At 43.2% G+C, this 16,832-nt stretch overlaps 1 long non-coding RNA gene across 1 annotated transcript; it reads right to left on the bottom strand.

Moving 5' to 3' along the window:
• Nucleotides 1-245: 245 nt before the first annotated feature.
• Nucleotides 246-13,547, bottom strand: LOC129855436 (uncharacterized). The gene is made up of 5 exons (XR_008759512.1): nucleotides 11,696-13,547; nucleotides 11,391-11,529; nucleotides 4,927-6,185; nucleotides 4,622-4,760; nucleotides 246-2,217 (listed from the first exon to the last, which is right to left on the bottom strand). It is a non-coding gene; the product is annotated as an uncharacterized LOC129855436 (long non-coding RNA).
• Between the last annotated feature and the right edge of the window lie 3,285 nt (nucleotides 13,548-16,832).

Below are 16,832 nucleotides of genomic sequence, written 5' to 3'. Positions count from 1 at the left end.
GTTGCTTCATCCTTGGATGGTTTTTGCCAACTTAAGCAGAAGTAAATGTATCTACATAATAAAAGGTTGACAGTTAGGTATAATAATATATTACTAGCAGTACCCCACCCTTATGGGCAGTAAATTATTGGAAATTAATCATTTGGTTCAATGCAATCCCCCCTCCTGCAATTAAAAAATGTGTTTATCTATTCATCCTTTTGGTCTCTGGATATGTAACGGTCATCGTTGCATGAAGAAGTGGACCAAAGCGCAGCGTGGTAAGTGTTCATGATTTATTCTCAAAAAACACTTGAACAAAATAACAAAGAGCAAAACGACAACGAACAGTTCTGTCAGGTGCAGAAACACAAAACAGAAAATAACTACCCACAAAACACAGGTGGGAAAAAGCTGCCTAAGTATGATTCTCAATCAGAGACAACGATAGACAGATGACTCTGATTGAGAACCACACCCGGTCAAACACAAAGAAATACAAAACATAAAAAATGAACATAGAATGCACACCAAAATAGAGACATAAAATGTATCCTAAAAAGATCTCTACGGTCAGGGCGTGACAGGATATAGCAATATTCTCAACTCCAGAGCATTTAAAAAAACTCCCATAGGCCTAATTTACCATAGGATTATTGAACTGAAATGTTGTGATTGGCCTACCATTAACCTATGCTCATTTACAGTACAGTATATAAAAAACAGTATAGGTGGGCTCCAGATGAACTTTTCCCAACATTTTCAGTTGGTTGCACCAGCCCATGATTTGGTTGCACAAAAATTGTCACAGCGTCGCGCAATAGAAAAATACATTGTAATAATGTTATAAAGTATTTCACAGTGCTTAAAGCGTATGTAGTATAAACAGAATCACATGCAACATATGGATTTGCATTAGTGTACGCGTTAAAAGTCCCAATGCAAAGTTACACACCACTATTCTATTTTTCAAGTTATTACATAAAACCGATCGAAGTCATGTCAGATTTTTTTGTCGTTGTTGGGGGGTGAGCACTCACCCCTGGTTTCAATTACTACTGGTTTCAATTACATTTTCAGCCAACTTGCGAGCAAATACTTTATGAATATATTGTTACAAATCAGCTTGCAAGGTTGCTAGCAAACTAGCCTGCTAACATTAGCCCTACCAGCCTGCTAACTTTACATGAGCACTTCATGAGTCAGCCAATTGCTATCAACAACTACATTAAATATAACCAACTTTTTTTGAAATACATAACAACATCTAACCAGCTATCAAAGAATGTTATATGCAGTTAATGTTACCTTAGCCAGCAAACTAGCCAGCCAGTTAACGTTGGCTATTTCAGCCAGCTCGGTAGCCAGCTAGGTAGCCAGCCAGCTAACGCTACAACAATCAAGACCAGCGAGCACAGGCAGTAACACACAGAACAACTAAAACAAAACCCGCCAGCAGATAAAAAAAAAAGCAAAGAGAGTGGACACAAATATTGACGGATGGGGTCAATCATGGTTCGGACTATAGGTTGAATTAGCTACCAAAGAAAGCGAGAGCCAGGGAGAGAGGCACTTCTGATGTGAAAAGCTATTTTAGCCAGCTAACTAGCCTTATCAGCTAGCATACCATGGCAAAGGAAACTTGCCAATTCCAGTGTGTGCAGTAAATGGGATAAGAAATAGGTTCCCAAATGAGGAGAACATGTACTACACTGTCTTCAAGTTAACATCCAAAGAATTCAAACACGTTTTTACCTTTTCATTAACAGTTATAAAAAGTGCTTTTCACTTTTCACATTTCACTTTGTGATCACAGTCCCCATAATAATGATAGTTAATGTATAATAACAATTCCATTGTGAAATACAATACATTTATTTATGGATGATTGAATTCCACTCTGAAAGCTTGGCGGCAGCAGCAGAGACGTGCCACGCTTTGTGTGAGGATCGTCAAGGAGCCAGGTCTGATGAACATAGACCTCGGGCGGGTGTATAGGTGTGGAGTTATGCTGTTACAGGCTCAAACTGCTGCTTAAACTTATCAAATTATCTTAACTCTGTAATGGGAAGTAAACAAGGGCAGAGAATACAAGGGAACAACTTTGTGTAACAAAACCCTAGTGACAGTTACTGCTCTACCCTAGCAGACGGACAGGAATCAGCTTAGGGCTGGATGTGTGTTGATGGCAGCTTGACATTAGAAGGCGGATGTTGAACTGTGGTGGTATTCAGGTTCCTAGAGGAAGAGAGGGAGAAAGACAGAAATAGAAATAAATGTTACTCAAGTTGTCACACATACTTTGAATCATTATGACACAACATATTACCAATGAGACAATAACAATACTTACTGCATGAGTACTGTCTCAAGCCATTACAGAGCAGGCCGGAGAAGCTGAGGCACGAGGATGGCCACCCGCATGTAAAAAAGCCCTACACTTTACATTATATACTCCCTAAATGCCTAGTCCTTCATGGAAGTCAGACCCCAGGATCCTGGAATGAACTCCACCATTCTGAAGCCAGTTTCAACGTCCCATGAAGGACCAAGCATTTAGGGAGTATCGCGGCTGTCACGTTCCTGACCTATTTATGTTAGTTGTTATGTGTGTTAGTTGGTCAGGACGTGAGGTTGGGTGGGCATTCTATGTTTTCTGTTTCTGTGTTGGTTTTGGGTTACCTGGTATGGCTCTTAATTAGAGGCAGGTGTTTGGCGTTCCTCTAATTAAGAGTCATATTTAGGTAGGCGTTGTCACAGTGTTCGTTGTGGGTGATTGTCTCCTGTGTCAGTATGTATGTTCGTGCCACACGGGACTGTAGCGTTTGTTTGTTTCGTTTCGTTTCGATGTCGTCTGTTTCCTGTACGTGAGTTTATGTTTAGTTATGTAAGTTTATGTTCAGGTTTCGTCAACGTCGTTTTCTTGTTTTGTAGTTTTTGAAAGTGTTTTGTTTCGTTTCGTGTTGCCATCGTATTTATAATAAAGATGGCTTATTTCCCAAATGCTGCGTTTTGGTCTGAAGATCCTTCTCTCCTCACCTCATCCGAGGATGAGGAGAGCGTCAGCCGTTACAGCGGCATGTTTCTCACAGGAGAAAGCATCAGACGGAGTGAAACAGCATCCCTCTGCCTTTCTACGTGCAGGCCATCTATCTGATGCTGTCTGGTCCAAACGTGTAACGTTCGTCTAATTCCTCCTCCTCGGATGAGGAGGAGCATGGATCGGACCAACACGCAGCGAGGTATGCAGACATGAATGATTTATTATAACAAGACGAACACTGACACGAAATACACTTGAATGGAATACAAAACAACAAAACGACGTAGACAGACCTGAACTAGAGAACTTACATAGACACGAAGAACGCACGAACAGGAAAGACTAGCCAAACGAACGAACAAACGAAACAGTCCCGTGTGGTAGACACAGACACAGGAACAATCACCCACAAACAAACAGTGAGAACAGCCTACCTTAATATGGTTCTCAATCAGAGGAAACGTCAAACACCTGCTTCTAATTGAGAACCATATCAGGCAACACATTTAACCCCACATAGAAAAACATAACATAGAATGCCCACCCCAACTCATGCCCTGACCAACTAAACACATACAAAAACAACAGAAAACAGGTCAGGAACGTGACAAAACGAGTATGACATTGTTGTAGCCCATAGCATTGAAGGCAAGGGAAGCCAGTGAGCGTCTGGTCTCCCTTGACAAAAAAAGTATAAAAAATTAGCTAGTCAGCATTGAGCTAAACTGAGCGAGCTCAAATGTGAATGGTCCTGGCACACCAAAAACAAGTGTCATGGGAAGCCAGCTTGGATTTGGTGTCGCTCCTACCAAAGAGAGCATTGACAGAAAAACTTGAATTGTTGCATCTCGTTGTGTTGGCCCTTTCCTAAATTAGCCATGGATGTAGATGGGGATTGGGACTTGTGGTTTTACGTAATTCTCCGCACTGGCCCGGGATTATAATGGCGATTCTGATCAAACCATTAATTCATACATTGTTGTGCCCCTGGCCTGAGAGGATGGAAGTTCAATATGTAGCTAGATGTAGAAGGCTAATGTTAACTAGACAATTTTGCCCATGAATGGAAGTTATGCTAGTGGGCAAGCATTTTAACCAGGTAGCCTAGGACAACAAGAAATACAAGTGTGTTCTGTATAACAGAGTGATAGACTGTTTTGTCAACATGAATGAGGAGGATGGCATTGGCATTTCTCTACAAGTAGGGTGAGTCAACATGTTTTTCTACTTGCACGAATGCACACACACACACTGGACAGAGGTTGCTATTCGGTTTTGTGATAAAACAAAGGTGTAGTTGAATTTATTCTGCCACTGTGTCTTCTTATTGTCTTGGCCTTTAGACCTATATATCACGGTCACATGGTGTATGAATGAACAGTTTATAGAGTAAACAACGCAATTATTACAACACAGGTTGTAATATGGCTTTTTTTTGTCTTCCCCGCTACTGGTGGACAAAAAATTACAAAAACGTTCACTATTTTGCCAGCGTGGTCTGTAAAGACACAAATCATAAACAGGCATGTCAACAATATTGGCAGACTAATAAAAAATAAACATTTATATATTTTGACATTTATATATTTTGACTCTTACCATAGGTGGGTTTGGCCAAATTGTGTATCCACCCTTCTTGGTCTTTGGGAAGGAGAGGGAGTACCTGAGCAGCTAGTCTTTTCTCACTGCCTGCATCCATCCACTGTTGTCATTCTAATGCAAGGCTGCAAGGTATGATCTAATTATTTTTTTAAATGATAAAAAAAATAAACATAGAATTAATTTGATGAGTTGCTGAATATTGAGAGACACAAACAATGGAAAGGGCTTTGATACACTTGACTGTAATAATGACCATTTCAGTAGTTTGAAAAAATATCTTATTTTGAAATGGCTTTACTGACCTTGCATGCATTCCCTTGTAGGAGAAAGGCGGTGTGCTTCGGCAGGAAGTGCAGCATCACTCCTTCCATCTGCTGCTAAGACCAGATCTCCACCCATTTCCTTGAGGGTTTTGATGGTGCCTCTCTGCTCGACATCCCATGTCCCATCCCAGGACACCTACACCACCCGATGTCTCAGGAAGGCCATAAAGATCATCAAGGACAACAACCACCCGAGCCACTGCCTGTTTACCCCGCTATCATCCAGAAGGCGAGGTCATTACAGGTGCATCAAAGCAGGGACAGAGAGACTGTAAAACAGCTTCTATGTTATATGCAGTTAATGTTACCTTAGCCAGCAAACTAGCCAGCCAGTTAACGTTGGCTATTTCAGCCAGCTCGGTAGCCAGCTAGGTAGCCAGCCAGCTAACGCTACAACAATCAAGACCAGCGAGCACAGGCAGTAACACACAGAACAACTAAAACAAAACCCGCCAGCAGATAAAAAAAAAAGCAAAGAGAGTGGACACAAATATTGACGGATGGGGTCAATCATGGTTCGGACTATAGGTTGAATTAGCTACCAAAGAAAGCGAGAGCCAGGGAGAGAGGCACTTCTGATGTGAAAAGCTATTTTAGCCAGCTAACTAGCCTTATCAGCTAGCATACCATGGCAAAGGAAACTTGCCAATTCCAGTGTGTGCAGTAAATGGGATAAGAAATAGGTTCCCAAATGAGGAGAACATGTACTACACTGTCTTCAAGTTAACATCCAAAGAATTCAAACACGTTTTTACCTTTTCATTAACAGTTATAAAAAGTGCTTTTCACTTTTCACATTTCACTTTGTGATCACAGTCCCCATAATAATGATAGTTAATGTATAATAACAATTCCATTGTGAAATACAATACATTTATTTATGGATGATTGAATTCCACTCTGAAAGCTTGGCGGCAGCAGCAGAGACGTGCCACGCTTTGTGTGAGGATCGTCAAGGAGCTAGGTCTGATGAACATAGACCTCGGGCGGGTGTATAGGTGTGGAGTTATGCTGTTACAGGCTCAAACTGCTGCTTAAACTTATCAAATTATCTTAACTCTGTAATGGGAAGTAAACAAGGGCAGAGAATACAAGGGAACAACTTTGTGTAACAAAACCCTAGTGACAGTTACTGCTCTACCCTAGCAGACGGACAGGAATCAGCTTAGGGCTGGATGTGTGTTGATGGCAGCTTGACATTAGAAGGCGGATGTTGAACTGTGGTGGTATTCAGGTTCCTAGAGGAAGAGAGGGAGAAAGACAGAAATAGAAATAAATGTTACTCAAGTTGTCACACATACTTTGAATCATTATGACACAACATATTACCAATGAGACAATAACAATACTTACTGCATGAGTACTGTCTCAAGCCATTACAGAGCAGGCCGGAGAAGCTGAGGCACGAGGATGGCCACCCGCATGTAAAAAAGCCCTACACTTTACATTATATACTCCCTAAATGCCTAGTCCTTCATGGAAGTCAGACCCCAGGATCCTGGAATGAACTCCACCATTCTGAAGCCAGTTTCAACGTCCCATGAAGGACCAAGCATTTAGGGAGTATCGCGGCTGTCACGTTCCTGACCTATTTATGTTAGTTGTTATGTGTGTTAGTTGGTCAGGACGTGAGGTTGGGTGGGCATTCTATGTTTTCTGTTTCTGTGTTGGTTTTGGGTTACCTGGTATGGCTCTTAATTAGAGGCAGGTGTTTGGCGTTCCTCTAATTAAGAGTCATATTTAGGTAGGCGTTGTCACAGTGTTCGTTGTGGGTGATTGTCTCCTGTGTCAGTATGTATGTTCGTGCCACACGGGACTGTAGCGTTTGTTTGTTTCGTTTCGTTTCGATGTCGTCTGTTTCCTGTACGTGAGTTTATGTTTAGTTATGTAAGTTTATGTTCAGGTTTCGTCAACGTCGTTTTCTTGTTTTGTAGTTTTTGAAAGTGTTTTGTTTCGTTTCGTGTTGCCATCGTATTTATAATAAAGATGGCTTATTTCCCAAATGCTGCGTTTTGGTCTGAAGATCCTTCTCTCCTCACCTCATCCGAGGATGAGGAGAGCGTCAGCCGTTACAGAATCACCCACCACGCTAAGACCAAGCGGCAAGGGAAAAATAAACGGAGTAAGGGACAGGAGAAAAACAAGGATTTCTGGACATGGGAGCAGATAATGAATGGAGAAGGTCCCTGGGCTAAGGCAGGAGAAAATCGCCGTTCTCAGGAAGAGAGGGAGGCAGCTAAAGCCCAGGAGCGGTGGTTTGAGGAGGCAGCAAGGAGACGTGGCTGGAAGCCCGAAAAGCCATGGGAGCAGCTGGAGGCACTGGGGAGTGCAGAGGCTACCGGAGAGAGGAACCGGAGCTATGAGGGAACGCGTCTGGCACGGAAGCCCGAAAAGCCCGTAAGTAATTCCCAAAAATTTCTTGGGGGGGGGGCTAGGAGGTAGTGGGCCAAGGGCAGGTAGGAGACCTGCGCCCACTTCCCAGGCTTACCGTGGAGAGCGGGAGTACGGGCAGGCGCCGTGTTACGCAGTAGAGCGCACGGTGTCTCCTGTACGAGTGCATAGCCCAGTGCGGGTTATTCCACCTCCCCGCACTGGGAGGGCTAGATTGGGTATTGAGCCAGGTGTCATGAGGCCGGCTCAACGCGTCTGGTCTCCAGTGCGTCTCCTCGGGCCGGCATACATGGCACCTGCCTTACGCATGGTTTCCCCGGATCGCCTACATAGGCCGGTGCGGGTTATTCCACCTCCCCGCACTGGTCGGGCGACCGGGAGCATTCAACCAGGTAAGGTTGGGCGGGTTCAATGCTCAAGAGTGCCAGTACGCCTCCACGGTCCGGTATTTCCGGCGCCACCTCCCCGCCCCAGCCTAGTACCTACAGTGTCTACACTACGCACTAGGCTACCAGTGCGTATCCTGAGCCCTGTTCCTCCTCCACGCACTCTCCCTGTAGTGCGTGTATCTAGCCCGGTGCCTCCAGTTCCGGCCCCACGCACTAAGCTACCAGTGCGTCTCCAGAGCCCTGTACAAACTGTATCTTCTCCCCCTACTAATCCTGATGTGCTTGTCCTCAGCCCGGCGTCACCAGTGCCGGTACCACGCATCAGTTATAGAGTGGGCTTTGAGAATACAGTGTGCCCTGTCCCTGCTCCCCGCACTAGTAGGAAGGTGCTTATCCTTAGCCCGGTGCCTCCAGTTCCGGCACCACGCACCAGGTCTACAGTGCACCGTATCCGGCCAGAGCCATCCGTCTCCCCAGCGCCATCTGAGCCATCCGTCTCCCCAGCGCCATCTGAGCCATCCGTCTCCCCAGCGCCATCTGAGCCATCCGTCTCCCCAGCGCCATCTGAGCCATCCGTCTCCCCAGCGCCGTCTGAGCCATCCGTCTGCCAGGAGCCTGCAAAGCCGCCCGTCTGCCATGAGCCTGCAAAGCCGTCAGCCAGACAGGAGCCGCTAGAGCCGTCAGCCAGACAGGAGCCGCTAGAGCCGTCAGCCAGACAGGATCTGCCAGAGCCGCCAACCAGACAGGATCTGCCAGAGCCGCCAACCAGACAGGATCTGCCAGAGCCGCCAACCAGACAGGATCTGCCAGAGCCGCCAACCAGACAGGATCTGCCAGAGCCGCCAGCGAGCCATGAGCAGCCAGAGCCGTCAGAGAGCCATGAGCAGCCAGAGCCGTCAGAGAGCCATGAGCAGCCAGAGCCGTCAGAGAGCCATGAGCAGCCAGAGCCGTCAGAGCGCCATGAGCAGCCAGAGCCGTCAGAGCGCCATGAGCAGTCAGAGCCGTCAGAGCGCCATGAGCGTCGAGAGCCGTCAGCCTGCCAAGAGCGTCGAGAGCCGTCAGCCTGCCATGAGCGTCGAGAGCCGTCAGCCTGCCATGAGCGTCGAGAGCCGTCAGCCTGCCATGAGCGTCGAGAGCCGTCAGCCTGCCATGAGCGTCGAGAGCCGTCAGCCAGCCATGAGCGTCGAGATTCGTCAGTCAGCCATGAGCTGCCCTTCAGCCTGAAAAGGCTAGATTCCCAGAACTGCCCATCAGTCCAGAGCTGTCTCTCTGTCCGGAGCTGCCTTTCAGTCCGGAGTTGCCCCTCTATCCTGATCTCCCTCTCTATCTTGATCTACCTCTATATTCTTATCTATCCCTCTGTCTTGATTTATCTCTCTGTCCCGGTGTTGTCCTTATTAGGTATGTTATTAAGAGGATTTTGTGGGGGAAAAAAGAGGGTGGACATTCTTGGAGGGAGGAAGCTAGGATGGATTATGGTGGGGTGGGAACCGCGCCCGGAGCCTGAGCCACCACCGTGGTTAGATGCCCACCCAGACCCTCCCCTAGACTTTGTGCTGGTGCGTCCGGAGTTCGCACCTTGTGGGGGGGGTAATGTCACGTTCCTGACCTATTTATGTTAGTTGTTATGTGTGTTAGTTGGTCAGGACGTGAGGTTGGGTGGGCATTCTATGTTTTCTGTTTCTGTGTTGGTTTTGGGTTACCTGGTATGGCTCTTAATTAGAGGCAGGTGTTTGGCGTTCCTCTAATTAAGAGTCAAATTTAGGTAGGCGTTGTCACAGTGTTCGTTGTGGGTGATTGTCTCCTGTGTCAGTATGTATGTTCGTGCCACACGGGACTGTAGCGTTTGTTTGTTTCGTTTCGTTTCGATGTCGTCTGTTTCCTGTACGTGAGTTTATGTTTAGTTATGTAAGTTTATGTTCAGGTTTCGTCAACGTCGTTTTCTTGTTTTGTAGTTTTTGAAAGTGTTTTGTTTCGTTTCGTGTTGCCATCGTATTTATAATAAAGATGGCTTATTTCCCAAATGCTGCGTTTTGGTCTGAAGATCCTTCTCTCCTCACCTCATCCGAGGATGAGGAGAGCGTCAGCCGTTACAGCGGCATGTTTCTCACAGGAGAAAGCATCAGACGGAGTGAAACAGCATCCCTCTGCCTTTCTACGTGCAGGCCATCTATCTGATGCTGTCTGGTCCAAACGTGTAACGTTCGTCTAATTCCTCCTCCTCGGATGAGGAGGAGCATGGATCGGACCAACACGCAGCGAGGTATGCAGACATGAATGATTTATTATAACAAGACGAACACTGACACGAAATACACTTGAATGGAATACAAAACAACAAAACGACGTAGACAGACCTGAACTAGAGAACTTACATAGACACGAAGAACGCACGAACAGGAAAGACTAGCCAAACGAACGAACAAACGAAACAGTCCCGTGTGGTAGACACAGACACAGGAACAATCACCCACAAACAAACAGTGAGAACAGCCTACCTTAATATGGTTCTCAATCAGAGGAAACGTCAAACACCTGCTTCTAATTGAGAACCATATCAGGCAACACATTTAACCCCACATAGAAAAACATAACATAGAATGCCCACCCCAACTCATGCCCTGACCAACTAAACACATACAAAAACAACAGAAAACAGGTCAGGAACGTGACAAAACGAGTATGACATTGTTGTAGCCCATAGCATTGAAGGCAAGGGAAGCCAGTGAGCGTCTGGTCTCCCTTGACAAAAAAAGTATAAAAAATTAGCTAGTCAGCATTGAGCTAAACTGAGCGAGCTCAAATGTGAATGGTCCTGGCACACCAAAAACAAGTGTCATGGGAAGCCAGCTAGGATTTGGTGTCGCTCCTACCAAAGAGAGCATTGACAGAAAAACTTGAATTGTTGCATCTCGTTGTGTTGGCCCTTTCCTAAATTAGCCATGGATGTAGATGGGGATTGGGACTTGTGGTTTTACGTAATTCTCCGCACTGGCCCGGGATTATAATGGCGATTCTGATCAAACCATTAATTCATACATTGTTGTGCCCCTGGCCTGAGAGGATGGAAGTTCAATATGTAGCTAGATGTAGAAGGCTAATGTTAACTAGACAATTTTGCCCATGAATGGAAGTTATGCTAGTGGGCAAGCATTTTAACCAGGTAGCCTAGGACAACAAGAAATACAAGTGTGTTCTGTATAACAGAGTGATAGACTGTTTTGTCAACATGAATGAGGAGGATGGCATTGGCATTTCTCTACAAGTAGGGTGAGTCAACATGTTTTTCTACTTGCACGAATGCACACACACACACTGGACAGAGGTTGCTATTCGGTTTTGTGATAAAACAAAGGTGTAGTTGAATTTATTCTGCCACTGTGTCTTCTTATTGTCTTGGCCTTTAGACCTATATATCACGGTCACATGGTGTATGAATGAACAGTTTATAGAGTAAACAACGCAATTATTACAACACAGGTTGTAATATGGCTTTTTTTTGTCTTCCCCGCTACTGGTGGACAAAAAATTACAAAAACGTTCACTATTTTGCCAGCGTGGTCTGTAAAGACATAAATCATAAACAGGCATGTCAACAATATTGGCAGACTAATAAAAAATAAACATTTATATATTTTGACATTTATATATTTTGACTCTTACCATAGGTGGGTTTGGCCAAATTGTGTATCCACCCTTCTTGGTCTTTGGGAAGGAGAGGGAGTACCTGAGCAGCTAGTCTTTTCTCACTGCCTGCATCCATCCACTGTTGTCATTCTAATGCAAGGCTGCAAGGTATGATCTAATTATTTTTTTAAATGATAAAAAAAATAAACATAGAATTAATTTGATGAGTTGCTGAATATTGAGAGACACAAACAATGGAAAGGGCTTTGATACACTTGACTGTAATAATGACCATTTCAGTAGTTTGAAAAAATATCTTATTTTGAAATGGCTTTACTGACCTTGCATGCATTCCCTTGTAGGAGAAAGGCGGTGTGCTTCGGCAGGAAGTGCAGCATCACTCCTTCCATCTGCTGCTAAGACCAGATCTCCACCCATTTCCTTGAGGGTTTTGATGGTGCCACTCTGCTCGACATCCCATGTCCCATCCCAGGACACCTACACCACCCGATGTCTCAGGAAGGCCATAAAGATCATCAAGGACAACAACCACCCGAGCCACTGCCTGTTTACCCCGCTATCATCCAGAAGGCGAGGTCATTACAGGTGCATCAAAGCAGGGACAGAGAGACTGTAAAACAGCTTCTATCTCAAGGCCATCAGACTGTTAAACAGCCACCACTAACATTTAGTGGCCGCTGCCAACATACTGACTCAACTCCAGCCACTTTAATAATGGGAATTGATGGAAATATATGTAAAAATGTACCACTAGCCACTTCAAACAATGCCACTTAATATAATGTTTACATACCCTACATTACTCATCTCATATGTATATACTGTACTCTATATCATCTACTGCATCTTGCCATCTTTATGTAATACATGTATCACTAGCCACTTTAAACAATGCCACTTAATATAATGTTTATATACCCTACATTACTCATCTCATATGCATATACTGACTCTATACCATCTACTGCATCTTGCCTATGCCGTTCTGTACCATCACTCATTCATATATCTTTATGTACATATTCTTTATCCCTTTACACTTGTGTGTATAAGGTAGTAGTTGTGGAATTGTTAGGTTAGATTACTCGTTGGTTATTACTGCATTGTCGGAACTAGAAGCACAAGCAGTTCGCTACACTCGCATTAACATCTACTAACCATGTGTATGTGACAAATAACATTTGATTTGATTTGATGTGTTGAGGACTGCTGGCTCTAGGTGGTTATGCTGGTGACGGAAGAATGTGCTGCAGTGAATAGTTGCCACTCCGATAATGCCGAGCATTCGGAGGACTTTGGTCGGCATACAACCTGACACCAATATGGCAGCAGAAAGGACTAGATTTCCTGCTGGCACCCTCTAGATAGGCTGGCTGGGCTATTCTCTCACATGGTTGCACGACTTACAGATCTGCATGATGTAGAGCGCTGTCCCTCTCGCTGCTGACGTAGTCCCTGAACTCACCGCACCACACCCAACACAGACTTGGAAAAGCTTCATTAGTTGGGACTGGAACACAATAAATGTATTTTCTCATCCGGACTGGCTGAAGCCTCAGGCTAGCTGATAGTGAATAAATCTACTATATGTCAGACATTATTATAATGTCAGACATTTTTACAGATGCTGTAGGGCAAACAATGTCATCTTCTGCATCCTCAGCTGGGATGTAGTCCTCATCCTCCATGTCCTCTCCATCGCCATAGATGTCCTCGTTCTCCTCCTCCTAACCCAGGTTAATCTCTTCATCTTCTCCAATTAATGTGCATTGTACAAACTGGGACTGTGCCATACTGTTGATCGCTTGCCATCCTAGACATATTTCAGTATGTGCACAAATTAAATCTGCTCAGTGTTTTTGATAATATATTATTGGTATTGACAGCTTTTTCACTGTAACTGCCTGGTCATGAGGTGAGGTGAGCAGTATAAATGTGACATATGAAAAGATAAAGCAACCATAATATCAAATCCAAAGTAACTAGGGCAGAAATATAAAATGATGACTCACCAACGCTTCTTGTATTTGGCATTAGATATTGCACCTGTTTGTCTTTATGACACGGTCCAGTTGGTCCCAATGCAGGTGATGTGACCGGCACTTCAGACTGTAGAGGTAAAGAGACTATCCGAGAAGGTCTCTCAATGGGATAAGGCTCATCCTGGGCACTGGGTGCTAGACACTAGATTTAGGGTGGGGGAAATGTAGAAAATATATTAATAATCTAAACATGCCGAATCAGTATTTAAGTATAATCTTCAGTCAACATCCATGTACAGTCTATTTTCACAGCAATTATTTATTATTTTACTATACTATATTGTGAATGTTATTTTCTTTAGGCTTAGGCCATTTTTTCCACTTGGGGGATCAATCACGTCGAAGACTAATATATTTGCCTAACTCTTAATGTATTTATAAATACTAGCTTTCATGTATTACATAATACAAGTAATATTATGTACTATAGCTTACTATATATTTCTGATAATATGTTATATTATCTAGATGGCTTTGGTTGTTACCAAACTTGTCCCGACACACTTGTCTAAATTGATAGGTCATGTGAAGGAAATGCTATATCCAACCTCAGCCGCATCAGCTAAGTGGATGGTTCACTATTGTCTAGACATGTACACATATTCATGAAATACAATAGATGGCCGTAATCCCCTCCAGACACACCTGGTTAATTTGATGGGTCTTGTAATAATCCAACCTATATGGAGTCTCTTGTTTAGACATGTAGCTAGGTAGCTAGCTAGCTAGCTAAACAAGAAACCGGCGTAATCCCAACTCATACTACAACAAATTCAAACATTGTCAAAGCTGTAGTACGAATCTGCAGGTAACAAAAGCTAATAAACTAGGTTCAATGTTAGCTAGCTAACATTAGGCTATAACTAGCAATGCAAATGGACTTCTGATATGAATAATATTACTACACAGATCATACATGTAACAATTGCTAGCGAGTAAGCAAGCTAACTAACGTACTGTTAGTTAGCTTGCTTACTCGCTAGCAATTGTTACAACTATTGCTTTAACTTGCAATTAAAAACTACTTGACAAAAGTAGAAACTTATTTTTGAAAATGCAGCTACACTCTTACCCATATACATGGATGAACGCTTCATGGCAGACTGGAACCATTTCATTCAATTTTGTTTGTAGCTAACGTTACATCTTTTGGCCAGCGTTGTGTCAAGTCACTACGGTTCACACTGACCGTGTAGCCCATCACTTTTTCCAACTAATCTGTTGATAGCACCTGCTAAATTCAGTGCATCAATGTTGTTGAGAAAAGTACCAAAACCGTTGTAGTTCTCGATGGCTACTGTTATATCTTTCAAAAACGGTGCAGTAGAAAGTACTGTCAACACATACTGAACAGCTCACGTTATAGACAGAAGCATGCTACATGGCAGACCAATCCAAACTCATTTCCAAACTCATGGATGGGCATGTCCAGCCCATCCATTATCTCAGCCAATCATGGCTAGTGGGAAGGTTGCCACTTTTTCCATGGCTAAACCAACTAGGCTTGCAAATTAACAATTTTATTTGTATTTTTATGGATAGAATACAAGTTTATTATTAAGGTAAATGAAAGTTCACATGTTCCAGAAGGCATTTCTGCCAAAAAAATGCATATTGATGAAAAATAAATGTTTATGTTCAAATGTTGCTCCTGTGCTCCTAGTGACGTGCAACATACGTCTAGTTTCCTGAAACTAGCCACATATGACGTAGAGAAATAGTGAATTGTTGGTAGTTTCAAAGACATCTGGAGATAAGTTAAAAAACACAAATACATAACAATGTTAGTAGTTATAGGTAAGCAAATCGTGACTATAACTAAGTTACTAAGTCTTTGACCACACTGTGTTACTTTGGTGAGTAAAAACTCATGCTTCCTACCCCTTAACTGTGTAGATAATCCTCTAAGAAAACCAATGGTCCAAACCTCATTCTCTATCATAATCCGTTCACAAGTTATTGGTTTATACCCTTGTAGGGTGGGCAAAATTAGGGTGACTAAATCAATGGAGGCCAGAGAAAAAAAGTGGTCAAACATAAGGAAAATTGCACAGAATCACGTCAGCTAGGCTTTCCTGTTGAACTCGTCATCTTTTTTTCTCGAAACCGCAGGACAATATAGAGGTAAGATAGATATCGATTTTGAGACATGACATGTAATATTTTCTTATTTTAGTATACACTTTTTGTACTTATGCGAAATTCCTGTTCTTTTGTCGAAGACTTCTCACAAAAACAAACATATCTCTGTAAAATGTCAATGGAGCACTGAGCGTACTGCAAGCTCTTAATTTTCAAAGCCTTTTACATTTAATTCAGCTCTTGTCATGCTAATTTATCTTTTTGCGACCTGGGGTAACAACTTTGAAGATGACAACCACAACATGTAAAATCCTCAAAAGTTGTGGCAAGAAAGCTGCACCGCTCTGGCAACAAAGGTTGGTGCTTATTATTTGATGTATTAGGTTATAAAATCCTTTCTGGATACATTTGTCTTGGTAAAATGTATTTTATAAGATAAGGAAGTGACATTTCATCACCAAAGCATGTTTTCACCCACCCTGGGCAGAATGGGTGGGCACCCTATATTGTTGCTAGGATTTATCAGAGGAAGTGGAAACACAAAACCCATTGGCTAAATCGCTAAATATAATTTCCTGATAGTTAGCCGGGAAATTGATTAATCTAACAGTGCATTATATCTCTTAAAAAACGTTGCAGCATACTACTGAGCAAGAGGACAAGTACATTAGAGTGTCTAGTTTGAGAAACAGACGCCTCACAAGTCCTCAACTGGCAGCTTCATTAAATAGTACCCGCAAACCACCAGTCTCAATGTCGTTGTTTTGCCGTTGTGTATAAAAAACACTATTTTGCTGAAAATGTTTTTTTTTTTTTTACCCTTTACTGTATTTATACTTTGAATATCACTTTTCAACAGTAAAAGTTCCAAAATTGCTGGGGGATGTCTTTAAAGGAAAAATTGGTTTGCACATCTACATAATACATACGACACCAACAAATACACATTTATTCCCTGAGTTTTGGCTCTATCCCTATTATGAGAATAGTTTGTGTAAATTTACCAGGGCAACATAATGATGTGTATAGCAGTAACATTTATTGGCAGCATCTTAACATAGTGAGACCTTGATATTCCAATAATTCAATAGTTTGTGTCAATACCACCTCTGAACCGAGTCTGTTTGTGTTCAAATAACTGCCCTGTCAGGCAATCTGTCAGAGGAGTAGCCAGGGGTCAAAGAGTATGATCTTGGTGCAGAGGTCAATGTCCAATGAAGTCCTCTGGAGGTGAAAGTGACAACCCCCTTACCAACAGACACACACGTAGACAAGCATGCACACACACACGCAGACAAGCACGCGCACACACAGGCTTCATCTCCCCTCTATG

The sequence above is a fragment of the Salvelinus fontinalis genome, chromosome 5 (assembly GCF_029448725.1).
Source record: "Salvelinus fontinalis isolate EN_2023a chromosome 5, ASM2944872v1, whole genome shotgun sequence".
Taxonomy (NCBI): domain Eukaryota; kingdom Metazoa; phylum Chordata; class Actinopteri; order Salmoniformes; family Salmonidae; genus Salvelinus; species Salvelinus fontinalis.
This window is presented reverse-complemented; position numbering and strand designations above follow the sequence as displayed.